The sequence below is a fragment of the Caloenas nicobarica genome, chromosome 2, assembly GCF_036013445.1.
Source record: "Caloenas nicobarica isolate bCalNic1 chromosome 2, bCalNic1.hap1, whole genome shotgun sequence".
Lineage (NCBI taxonomy): Eukaryota > Metazoa > Chordata > Aves > Columbiformes > Columbidae > Caloenas > Caloenas nicobarica.
In genome coordinates, this window is record NC_088246.1 from 71,232,804 (window position 1) to 71,246,024 (window position 13,221).

The window sequence follows — 13,221 nt, forward strand, 5'->3', positions numbered from 1 at the left end:
GAAACGCTTTTACTATCATACTAGTTTGAAAAATCGCTCTCTACTCAGTTACTACACTTAGCACTGAAAAGGAACGGCACCAATGAGAAAATGTTCACTAGCACAAAAATTCCCAGCACGGTAAAAGAGGATTAAGCCAGCTTTTTGAAATTATTCTTCTCTGTTAAAGCCTAACTTTCTCTAAGTAGCTGGCCTCACAGAAATGCTACATTTACAAAACTACAAGGGCCTTCATGCGTGGGTACCTGACAAACAAAAATGTGGTAACAGTCACAACCACGCTCCAATATGAGTGAGAAACATTTCAACATTTGCACCTTTTATAGAGCAAAGAGTGACTCAATAAATCCTTAAGTCAGGTTTGCCGCTAGTCCCAAAATGGGTTGATCGCTGCTAAGTAACTGACCAGAAAATAAAGAAGGAATTTTCAGACTTGGGGGTTGCCTCCATCACAGCATCTCACCAGGAGAAACTCTTCAGCTAACACACTCGAACCCGGACGCTGCCACTCGGGCTAACTTTCAGCCAAAACCATACCCCTGGTACTGAGGGCTAACTGTGACCCAAAACCATACCCCTGGTCTCAAGGGCTGTGACCCAAAACCATATCCCTGGTACCAAGGCATGGCGAAACCCACTGGCAGGACCCTGCCCAACACACACAGTTGAGGGGAGGGCAGGAAGAGGGTGTACACGGATGCTGAGGCTCATACACAGCCAAACTTCGCATCGAGTCATCTCACCGCCCTCAGCACCTAGAAGTTCTCCATCTCTCTGATATACTACTCCAATATCCGAAAGCCCATGCTTTAAAGTAACGCCAAAAAGTTACAGCACGTGGGACAGCAAGTGTCTTATTCCACTTACAGATATATATTTTTAAAATAGAAGCTGGAAGGTGAATCAAACCTCAGATCTTGGCTTATATCGTTAGGAACGCATGCCTCGTGTTTTTATGTAGAAAGAACACTACACCCAACTCCATTTACGCTTTAAACCCTGTTACAAAACTGCCAATCAGTCAGACACCAGATTTCCAGCATCTGCTGAAGGAAAAACAGAGCAAAAACGTGAAAGATCAGGGCTGAGGTGATGTAGTAGGGCTGAGGGGATGGCAAAGCCTCATTTCTAACACATCAGTCTGCACTCACATCACTTCATGTAATTTACCTTACAGTTATTCACTTACATACAAAAAAAACAATTAAAAAAAATTCTAATTACTATCCAGTTATACCTAGTTCACATCTCCGTGTCACTTGTGCTACTAATATGTTCAAAATCTCCATAACGTACCTTCTTTTAGCCCTACAGCCATTGTAGTAGGCCTTAGTGAACAGTATGAGAGGGAAGAAATAAAACCAGCTCGGATAAAAGGACATCAATATGGCAGTCAAAAAGCCACCACTGGACACACTAATATAGAGATGGATTAGCACTCTTTATGTTCACTACAAAGTATTTTAAAAGGACAGATTGTTGTCCATTTACAGAGAGCAGATGCCAGAAGTCTGCAGGAAAGAGAAATTATGTCTTACATAAAAAACAAGCCACATTAGGTGGTGTACAAACTTACCTATGGAAAATTCAGCAAAAAAAAAGTTCTTACAAACGGGCTGCAGCTGTAAATTCAACTCAATGCTATAGTATGATTAATAGATATCAAGTGACTCGACAGTGGAAAGGATTAACAAGAACTCTTTAGTTGTTAAAATATTCAGTGTCTCATGCAAAATCCTCTCAACGCAACTGTTTAAAAGAAAGCATTGAGTCCTTTGCCTACACGGAAGGAGGCAGTACATGCTCTGAACGTAGAGCAGGCTAAAATCAACTAAAGTCATGATATAAAAAAAGGCCATATATCTATCTATTTAATTAAATTTATTTTTACTAATCCTGGTGTCCTTTTTCAGGCAAAATGCTTAGAAGGCTCTGCAAGAAGGCTGGCTGAACTGGAAGGGTGACCACACCACCACACCTGGAGTTCGCACAGAACAGCGATGTTACTCCCCGAAGCCACGCGATTCCTCACGCGAGTAAAGCCACGAACGTACACGTAGGGCCATCAGGCCCTAAGTAAGGTTTCCAAGATCTGATTTTGCATGTGTTCGAATGCGTCTTGCATTCAGTCCCTCAGATAGACTCTGTGGTAATAACCCAGGTCTGCCTGAAACGGACAGGGGCTGTCGCCACCTTCACCCTGAAACAAATGCAAAAGCGGGAAGGACAATGGGTCTGAGCATGGGATGCTCCATCTCCAGCTGTGGGACCTCCCCGTGGCTGCACGGCACCTGGTCATGTTTCTTTCACGTGTTACTACTGTGAACTCCCACCTGGTACACCCAGTGATGGAGAGAAGCAGGCAGTCTCTACCCCAATAACTTTTATTTCACTTATTTGGCTGTACAGTGTGCCTTGATCATTCCCTATAGAAAATTAGAACTAACTAATGAGGCCAACAGAGGTACACCAAACTCAGCAACAAAAATGTCCAACAAGAAAAAAAGAAGCCAAAACAAATCTTATCTAAGGTCCTAAAATACAACGCTGTACTTCAAGCTGCACTGGTACAGAAAAAGGTGGTATAGTACTATGCACCTGTCATGCCTCTACACCTGACTTAAATAGGTCATATTTTTATCCAAAATATTTGCTTAACATCTACTACACCCTTCCTCAGGCAATCACAGGAAATGCCAGATGCTAAAATATTCAAGGTGACTTCACGGTACATTCTGGATAACACGATTTGATTATTCATAGGATTTGACCAATACACTATAAACGATTACTTCTTCTAATTAATAGATATAAGCCTTTCCTGTAGTAATCACTTCTGCAAATAAATACAACTTCATACAAGCCAAGAGCTAATTCTGAAAAAAATTAAACGCTTTGTGGAAATGATAATGTCATAACAAAAAGCATTTTTCGATTCAATCTCCCAAGTCAATAGCTGCTTCCAAGTCAGTTTTCTTCCAAAATGGAAAGACGAAACGTGTCAGAGCACAGGCACTTTGTCTGGTTTTTCACTCTCAAGAAATCCTCCTTGCTCCAAAGAGATATAGTAGTTACAATCCACACACACCATCCAAGCTCATTTGTACACCATAAACAGGCATGACTTTGCATGTAACTACTTGCTTAGGCAACTTCCCTTTAAAGCACAGCACCCTTCCCCACAGCCACAATAAAACATAATTTATGTGCCGCATACTTTTCTATGACATGCTGTATACATTAAAAAGTTATTCTGCAATGGAGACCTTCTGATCAGCCCCTCATAAACAGAATGCTATAGTAATTAAGTTTTCTGGCTGTAAGTAGAAAAAAAAATCCTTTGATTTTCTGCAAGTAAGCACTACATTTCATTTTCTTTTATTTAAAGACACAGGCAATTTTCTTATGACCCTTTATCTTTTTTTTTTAAGCATTAGCAGTATTGCCAACCCCAAGCACTCAAAAATCATATAACACGTCCAAAAATCCAGGCTGGCTTAATGACAATCAGATTAAAGAAACAAAATAAAAATTTATGTTCTTTTTATTGGCAGTATGATCACTGAGCCTTTAGACTTGCTTCTTTCAAGGTATTCTCCACAATCATACGGGAAGGAGAGAGAGAGGAGAAAGAGAGCAGATTGATATATGTGCACTATTGCATCCTGTCTGGCTACAGCATTTAGGGGGGAAAAAAAAATAGAATTGAAAACATTCCTCAAACCAGAGTAAAAAGACATCCAGGCACGTCAGTATGACTAGTTATCCTGGGAAGTATCCTTATGCCAGACAAGGTTTAGTGCATAGGAGGAACTCAAGACACTAGAATAGTCAAGAAGGCTGCAAGCAACAAGAACCACTGAAAACGAACATAAAAGCGCAGGAAGGATTTATATAATTTTACGCGTGGCATTTCACAACAAAAATCAAAGCCTGTAAACTTTCTCATTCATACTATCATCTTTTAGTAACCGAATACGCTCTGACCTGAGGTGAGCATTAAAACCACTCATCTGGAACCCACTGTCCTGTAAGTCACCGAACTGAGTCACCAGAGTTAATGGAATTTTTCTGAGGAGAGTTTCTCAAGGACCTCTACTGTCAGGCAAGGGAAGTACAAATCACGGGTAGGTAATCGTACAGACACCGGTAAGGTGTCCACCCTGATTAAAGCCCAGAGTAGAAAGTGTGCGCTTCTTGGAGGAAATCAAAAAGCATCATTTTCTCACCTTATTGGCAGTGCATATCTGCGTGGTGAAGAAAAAAAGGAAGATGGTCACTGTCCGGCAGGGGTCAGGAATAAATTCACAGCTTGTATTGCTTGCCCATCTGGCTTGGCCTGCGATGTTGCTGTTGATCCAGGAGTTGAGGAGATGGAAACCAAAATAAAAAGAAACAAAAACACAGTTAAGCATCAAACAATTTACAACATGCTAAGACAGCCCAATGAAGACTGAGACTGCTTTTGCTATTACTCAAGCACAAATAAGCTATAGATTTAATCCTGCAGACAGAGCACATAGAGAGCAGAGCCCATTTATTCAAACTGAGTGCTCTTTTTCTAAATGCGATCTTAATGAGGTGAAGAATCATAAGCGAGTTGAGATGACTGCCTTCACTGTCAACAGAACATATTTTATTTAAGGAGGGGCATCATCCAGAAAACATATTGCTGCAGCTACTACTATTAGGTGAAAAATAATCAGCTTTGGAAACGTGACATTATCTTGTGCACTATTCCGTCATTAATAGCGGCATCCTAGAGTCAATGCATATTACTGCAAATCCCCCAAAAATAAAAACAAAGGAAAACTCTACCAATGTTATGGGTTATTTTTTCTGTTTCTATAATTTTGCTCAGTAAAATTACAAAGAGCCAGCACTGAATTTCTGCTGACATCACATATTAAACAACATACATTTTGGTTTTTCACTTGGAATCTCACCAAATATCATTATCACTCTTGGGACAATAAAAGGATTTAGTGGGACCATTTCTCCCTCGCCAAGAAGCATTTTTGTTGTTTTAGTTCATAAGCATACTTACTCGTTCCTATTTATGGAAGGATTTACACACACACTTAACTCTAGATAGCTTCTTTAATCAATCCTCATTCAGCAAAACCCTCACTGGGACACATACTAAAGTAACTTTGCAGACTGTGACCAATACACACACACAGATTTGCCTGTGTTGCACAACCACCTCAGACTACAGCTTTGAGGGGGGGGGAAAAAAAAAAAGAGGCATTATGTTCTCAACACATACACTGAGATCAAAAAGGAAATATGGCCATCGACGGGGTTTTTATCTTTTTGCAAAAGTCAGGAGTCAGCAAAGTTCCTGACATTTTAAAACATTAGTCATGTAACAGCTCAGCCAGAACCAAGTAAAAACCTTCAATTTCTTTAAACACAGAACATGAAACATTGAACAAGACTCCAACATACAGTGCCTTTGTCCAAATACCTATTTATTTATTTATCGCGCTTTGAGTCTTGCATAAAAGTAAAATTAAAAGATGAGGCCACGATTTTCAGTCTGCAAAGCTCAGGCTACTGAAGTCACTGGAACACAGCGCATCATTTCTTTGCAATGAAATATTTACCTGTGCCGAGCCTGCCACCCTGCTGCTTCTCACGCTAATTATATTCTTTATTTCTTAAAGCAGAGTTGGTTACAGCCGTCTCAGAAGTGCCCTACGACTAAAGCTGTTACCTGTGCCCTGTGAATGGCACACGTGGTACCCACGCCATCCTCCAAAGCCGCCAAATCGTGCACAACCCCGAGTTTGTCACACAGCCCCACAGCTCCCGAGCGGCACCGGCGTGAGCTGCCTCACTTCAGACCATCCGTGCGGGTCTGACAGGCCTTTCGTCAGAGCCTGCCACGCTGCTTCATCGCATTTCCCCTCCAATTAGTGCACCACAACAAAAGCAGCACACTGTATGAACGGCGACAGCGATAACCCTGACTGCCGCCTGCCAAGATGCGCTGCTAAACTTCCGCGAGGGGAAAAATTAGGCCTTGATTTTGTTTCACTGGCTACATTACTAAAACGATTCTTTTTAAATTCTAAGGTTTAAATCCTTAGTTGCTTTTCGGGTGGCTGCATTTAAGTGTCTATTTTCTTAATTAACAGGAAACTAGGCCACTGGATCTATTACATAAAATTTTTTCTTAAGTGAAATTCCAGGTCTCTTGTAAATGCTTTTTGAAACAAGAGTAGTTTTTCAACTTTTATAAATAAATTCAATCAGGCCAGACGGGCAAGGGAGAAAAGATGCACTGTTTATTTTCAAAAAGTCTTTTAGCTATATGTATATGGCCTTTTTGAAAATAATTACTTTCTAATGCTCTTAGTCACACAGGTAATTTGTCTTAAAATAAAATATGCATAAGCAGCATGCGGCACACAAGGGCTCACTCTACAGGAGTCGTCCTGCGTACGATTATTCCACGCTCTCCAGCCCATCCTCCTAACAGGCTCTTCTATTTCAAGCCACCTCCTCAGTACGGAGGCCCAAAACAGAGGCGGCTGTGCCGAGCAGAGGATCTCCTCTCCGAAGAAGAAGGGCCGAGTTAGTCGAGGCACTGAAAAGCTGCACTTCGGGTGTAGGGAACTGCCCACGAACTCCCTGGGCCCTCGCCCCTGCGAGGAGAAACACCTCTGCTGGGCAGGCAGGCTGAGACCTGCAAACTCGTCACACCAAACCCGAGACCACCAGCTGCCTGGCACCGCGAGAGCCGAACCACCGACAGGCGTTTCTCATTACCTCCTCCAGCTCCGGTGCTCTTACCATCAGAGCGATTAAATATATCTATTTTACTGAGATATTTCTGGATTGCATTATGTTCCACCCTGGTACTACGAACACTCGGGAGCTGTGGGTGCTGATGATTTCTCATCACTGAGACACTAAATCCTCTGGGCCAAGTTCAATATTAGTGTAAGTGCATGCAAGATTAGTGACTGGAATAGGGTGTTAACCACTTCTGCAGACACTTAACGCAGCTCCCTAATCAGGAAAAAATCCTATTTAAGCCCACAGTGCTTTTTGCCGTAAAAAGATATAGAGAAAATAATGGTGATACGCAGCAGATCACTTTCTGAGCTCTGTTACTCTACTACATGCCTGGATTAAGTCCAACAAATGGAGTTATTCTAGATATACACCCATGTAAGTGGCTCACAATCCTGTCCCCTGGAGTCACTCCAGATTTATGACATTAGAACAGAGTGCCAAATTTGGTGCCTTTAAAAAATTATACCTACGTTTGTGAAAAACTGGCTCAAAAAAGAGGTGTCCAAACACCGTGAATGAAGACAAATATACGTTCCTCAGTTAAATATATTTTTAAGAGCAGCATGCCGTTTGAAGCTAATCAGATTGCATTTTTTTTTCAAGGTATTACTAACTTTGTGGTAGAAAGTCTCTAAGCTATGGCTATAATATTTTGATGAGCACAAATGAAAAAAAAAAACTATTTACTTACTGATGAGAAAATGTTTTTAATGGTGTATATACTTATTTTTTTATCAACAGAAAATGAAGTCAGCTTTCACTTAAAACAAAAAAGAGCCTAGACCTTGCTAAGAACTACAGAGAAACTTAACAAACCTAAGCGACGATAGTGATATCAGGTATCACTGATTTTAACTTTCCTGGGCGGATGGTGTAAAGTACAATACATGGGTGGAGAATAACAAGCCTGTGGCCTAAATGATGAATGCTGGAATGGGAACTGTTACAAACTCACAAACACTGTTACAGCCACCAAGCAGTTAAATGAGCCAGGCAGAAAAAAAAAAAAAAAAAAAAAGAAAACTCCAGAGAAACTTTTATAAGCCAAAAGCATTTTTACAAAGTACCACACTTTCGCTAATTTGCTAGTAAGACACGCAAGTGGAACTGACGATTTGGCTAACCTGCTAAGCGTGCCATGTACCGTCCCATCTGCCTGACACTAGAGTAGGCACAGAACACCCTCCACGAGCTGCTCAGCCATGAGGAAGCCACCGCCGGCACCCTCCAATTTTCGGTGAGCCCGTGGCAGCGGCAGCCGTACCCCAGCGAGGCTGCACAGCGCGGTGCGGGCAGGGCTGGCGGGAGCCCGGTGGGTCACTGCCAGCCGCACACACACCTGACTGGACGGTGAATATCGTCTGTTACCATGGCAGCCTGATCTAATTACATGACTGATCAAGGCTGGAGTAAGCGGCGCTGAAAGCCTACACCACTGACATGTCGCTACACGATGGGAGAGACAGACAGACAGGCAGGCAGGCGAGCACGGAGGAAAATCTATCGACCTCTGCCTTATGTAAAAAGTGAGGAGATTACAGCCACCCTTTAAAAAAACCTGCTGCCCGTAAAATACCCGGCCAGTTTTACGAACAAATTAGGTGCAATAACGTGCAATTACAACTTACTATTATCTCGCAGCATCACAAAAATAACTACAGCGTAATATTTTCCCCAGCCATTCTCAATTTCCCTCTCCCTCATTCATAACCCTTGCTCCGTAGCATAAAACTGAACTGTGTCCATCACCCAAACAGAAATAGATTAACACGAAGCCAGGATTTTCCTTCAGGGGAAGGCTTCGTTTGAAACTGAAATTAAAAGTCCTTGACTTCTCGGTGCGGAAGCAGAGTAACTCACTATGCCTAACCACAACTGACACGTAAAGTAACCATTACTGCATAAAATACATAACCATGAGCGTTAAAGGTTAAAGTGTAACCTGCATTATAGAATATGAATTTTTTTTTTACCATATGAAAGGGAAAAGGTCTCTGGCAAAGGTCATCTACCTGCACCCTTGCTGATCTGTACACAGAAAACATTTGTAAGGATGACGGTTTTACAAACCCGGATTTCTTCGTCTGGGCATAACAGGAATGCTTAAAATGTTTCCCCCAATCCTATCTGGAGTTCGGGCTCTCAGGGGAGAGATGCTGCTCTGAGGAGTCCCTATTACACAGCATACGGTAAACAAAATAAAAATAGCCTGTCGCTCCTGTTATCTACACAGTGCATTATATAACGGGCTTCCGACTTGTTTTCTTTTCTATTATTACTCTTCAGTAATTCCTCCTCTTCAATAACATGCAAATCACTCCCAATTCTGTCATTTTATTATTATCACTATTACTATTACAGTAGGAGCTAACGCTTTCCAGCATGCTTTAATTTAGACTTTAATATCCTTAGGAATCGCATTGACGGATTCAGCACCCACAAACATACAAGGGGTTATTTATTTGTTTTTCTGCCGGTAAATTACGATGCCTTAGGCAAAATAAAAACGATAAATAAACAAACAAACAAATAAATAAATAAAAATACTCCCCCCCCAACCCAAACCACCCAGCCCGACCGAAGCCAACCCCGGGGCGGAGGGGGGGCAGGGGAGGGCGAACGGCAGGAGGGCAGCGGCCGCCGCCGGAGGCGAGCGCAGCCCCGGGGCGGCGGCGGGGAACCCCGGCCCCGCTCCCCGCGGCCGCCCCGGGACGCCGCCGGCCGGACGCCGCGGGCAGCGGCCCCGCCGGAGCGCCCCCCCACACGCCGGCCCTCCCGCCCCGTCCCTCGGCCGGCGCTGCCCCTCCCGCCCCCGCTCCCCGGCCGGCAGTACCGGGTGGCGTCTGCAGCCGGCCTGGGCCCTGAGTGAAGCGGAGCGGGGCCGCTGCCGGGCACATCCCAGCGCCGCCTCCTCCTCCGCCACCGCCGCCTCCTCCTCCTCCTCCTCCTCGCTTCATTCACCCGCCGGCAGCCGCCCAGCCCCGTACTACATACGCCGTGCGGCGGCGACCGGCCCTGCCGGCACCCGGCCCCGCGCTGCGCCCCGCCGGGCCCGCCCGGCGCACACGCTCCGCACGGCCCCCCCGCGCCGCGCAGCCACACGCACGCACAGACACACACACACACATACACATATTGTCGCCACACGCACGGCGTACAACACACACACACACACACAGGCGCAGTCTCACACCCCGAGACCACCGCACCGGGGGCAGCCGCGGCTCGCAAAATGTCCACCGGCCCCGCGGCCACCGACACCCCGCCCGGGCCGGGGTGGGGTGGGGGGGAGGTGGAGGTGGGGAGGAAGGAGCCGGGAAGAGGTGGGGGGGGCAGCGCTGTACAAGCGGCTCCCGCTGCGGGGCCGCCCCGGCCCCAGTGCCTGTCCCCGGACCCCGGCTCCCGCGGCGCGGCTCGCACTGCGTCCGCACCTCCCGCTCCGCTCCCTCAGCCGGCGCTCTCGGCCATTTCGCGGCCGCTCCCCCCTCCCTCCTTCCCCCGGGGCCGAGCCCGGCGCGGCAGCGCCTGCGGGCCGGGCCGGGCCGGGCCGTGGCGACCGCAGCGAGGCGGACTGTAGCCCCGCGGCGGGGTGGGCAGTGCGCTCCCCTCCCTCCCCCCGACCCCGTGTTTTTCCAGCTGGAAATTGCCGGCGGTTTGCAGTCTAAACAAGGGAAGAAGCCGGGGGGGGGGGGGGGAGGCAGAAAGCAGAGGAGGAAGAAAAAGCCACTTACTGTAAAGTGTCAGTGGAGGTGCGGTTGGCGGGGGAGGGGGGGGTCAGAGGGAGACTCACATACAAATGTCTTCCTAGCTGATCACGGGGCTTGGGTCTGCTTTTTTGTTTGTTTGGTTTTTTTCCTTCCCCCTGCAGTGACACAGGTCCGGGATGTCTCCACCACTCTAGTAGAAATGATGTCTGCGGTACAGCGCTCGCTCCCTCTCCTCTCTCCAGCATGTAAATGGGTAATAGAAGCCAAATATGGAGCAGTTGGCTGCCTCTGCAACAGCTCAAGGATCCTACTTCATGCAAAAAAGGAGGGGGGTTGGGGGGGAGAGAAGGGAGGAGGAGGAGGAGGAGGCAAGGCAACACTCTGGCAGGCGGCCAAGAGAGCCACACAGATTATTGCATACGCACAGCACCGCCGGGCCAAGGCGGCCTTAACCCTTTGCGGGGCCGCCGCACGCTGCCCGGGGGCGGCGACGGGCCCGGGGCCGCGGGCGGTTGCGGGGGGGGGGAAACGAGGACTCGGCTCTCCGCTTACCTTCTCCCTGTAACACTTCAAAGGCCAGGCTGGCTCTGTACGGCGGGATTAATCCTTGCGAACACCGCTGTTCCACAGAAGTCCCCGCTCCTGTGGCAGGCTGCGTCGCCGGGATCTCAAAAGCACTTTGCAGGCAGGCAGAAATGAGCTGGAGAAGGAGAAAAACCCCAAACCTGTGCTATTTAAACGGGGAGAAAGAGACAGCTAGCGAAGCGTGCTGTCCTTCAGAAATGGCAGGGAATGCTGGTTTAAGGGATGCATGAAAATCAGTTGCTCAGTCAAGGCTGGTCTGCCTCTCTAAGGGAGGAAATAAAACTGTGCTGGAAGCCAGGGAATGCTCTCCAGCAGCCTCTGCGAGAGTCAGAAGTGGGTGATTTTATTTAAGATGCCATATTGCATTTCGCTGTGGAGAACTGTGAAGTGATTTAGAGCAAGAGCCTGCATCCCACTCCCTTTTTCTGAATTAGTTTTATTTATCCGGATCCTTGGCATATGCTTGAGTTGCTTTGTAGAAAGTACCTTCCACTTCATTCAGACCAAAGAGGCTCTGACTCATACCGTCACTGAACTACAAGACAGGCAGGGCTGAACCACGCATGTTTGGGTACTAACTCCCTCTGGATTCCTCAGTATGCATCTCATCAAAGATCCCCTCGCATCTCTCCCAGCTGTACCCAGTCCACTGTCAGCCTCTCCCAAACTCCCCCTCAACTAAAGCAACTTCCACCTCCCCAGCGCTCCAGCGTCAGCTCGTTACTCTCTTTACCTTTCTCAACACGGGTCTCTGCAGTGCCATAAACTGCAGTGATGGGCAAATAACAAGCACAGATGCAAACTGGAAAAAGGAGACAATACCCTTCTTCTGGACTGGCTCACTCTGTTCTTCCAACTCTTAGAAGAAAAGACAAAACACCAAATTACCAAGCTAGGTACAATTTAGGGAAATAAAACAAATTACGGAAGAAATGAATGGGAGGAATACAGCCAAAGGACAGCGGGCTGCTAGGCTTGCGTGCAACCTGACAGTGGTCCATAGGGCGCCATTCACTCTCTGCTTTGGCATCAGGAAGGGAGGTGCAGCACAGGGAAAGCCTCTCCCCACCCCAAGGACGTTGCAAAAAATGTTGCATAAATACCAAAGGCCATTATGTACCAGCTCCATGGAGCAGATGTGCATTCCCTGCATGGCCATCCAGACCAGGCTGTTTATTGCAGCTTGTACCAATTCACCACAACAATAAGCTCCAAGGTACTGGGTTTCTAGTACAGGTGTATCTCCTATGTGTCCCTTAAGTATCAGCATTAAATCTTAGCATTAAATCTAGCATTAGAGTCTAGATGCAAAGTACCCTAGGACTCTGCCTGTCGTTATGCAGATCAGCAGTAGTCCCTTCTATAAATGACTGTACTAGTTCACCGTAATTGCTAAAGGATGTAATAATAACATTGTGAACTGCAGCGCTCTTGATTTAGAGTTGATACCGTAATGTAGACTAGCTTTCAGAAACATAAGGATCTTTTTCCACAGCACCATCTTAAGTTCAGATTCACTATGAAATCCAATGTCATTTCCCATTTTAGGAGTGGTCTGGGGACAGAAGCAGCAACAGGCCAAGATGCCTGGACAAACATGCCTCTCAGCACTACAAGACAGTGAATCTAGAGCAGCAAAGCAGACAGCAAAATTACCTTCACCCAGCTAATGCAAGGTTCAGTGATTCAATAAAAAGAACCAAAGGAGAGAGACAGAGACTGGAGATGACTGAAAATCAAGTGAAAGCCCTGGAGAAGCTGCAACCCCATCATCAGGGTTCAATTCTGAGTGTGCGGCGTTCTCCCATCTGCCACCTTTTTCGTTGCGGTTGTACAGAATGTTACCTCAGGAGAAAGGAATCTTTCCTTCTCAAACGTTCACCTTGCCAAGAGGTGTGGCACGCACAGAGAAAGAGAAGCCACATTCATGCCGAAGCAAGCTTTGGGCAACTTTCCCTTCTGCAGCAGGCTCATGTAAGAGGTTGTGTATTCCTCCACTCTGTGGCTGTGGTGCTTGCCACAGGACCCGCATTTTTTTGCCATGCTCCAGGCTCTATGCTTTTAAGTCTTCATCTGTGTTTCTGTTTCAGAGTTGAAAAGAGATTCCTAAAGTCTAAGTCCG

At 46.4% G+C, this 13,221-nt stretch overlaps 1 protein-coding gene across 6 annotated transcripts in view; it reads right to left on the reverse strand.

Moving 5' to 3' along the window:
* ATXN1 (ataxin 1) overlaps nucleotides 1-13,221 on the reverse strand; it is a 417,571-nt gene that overhangs the window by 211,550 nt on the left and 192,800 nt on the right. For 4 of the 6 annotated variants that reach the window (XM_065630258.1, XM_065630260.1, XM_065630257.1 and 1 more), the window contains exons 1-2: nucleotides 10,539-10,816; nucleotides 4,230-4,350 (exon numbers count right to left, since the gene is read on the reverse strand). The exons of 1 other annotated variant lie outside the window; for it this stretch is intronic. The gene's annotated coding sequence lies outside the window, so the exon portion shown is untranslated. Of the gene's footprint in view, nucleotides 1-4,229; nucleotides 4,351-9,640; nucleotides 9,723-10,538; nucleotides 10,817-13,221 lie in introns of those variants that run through there. One more of the 6 variants, XM_065630259.1, reaches the window with a different exon arrangement.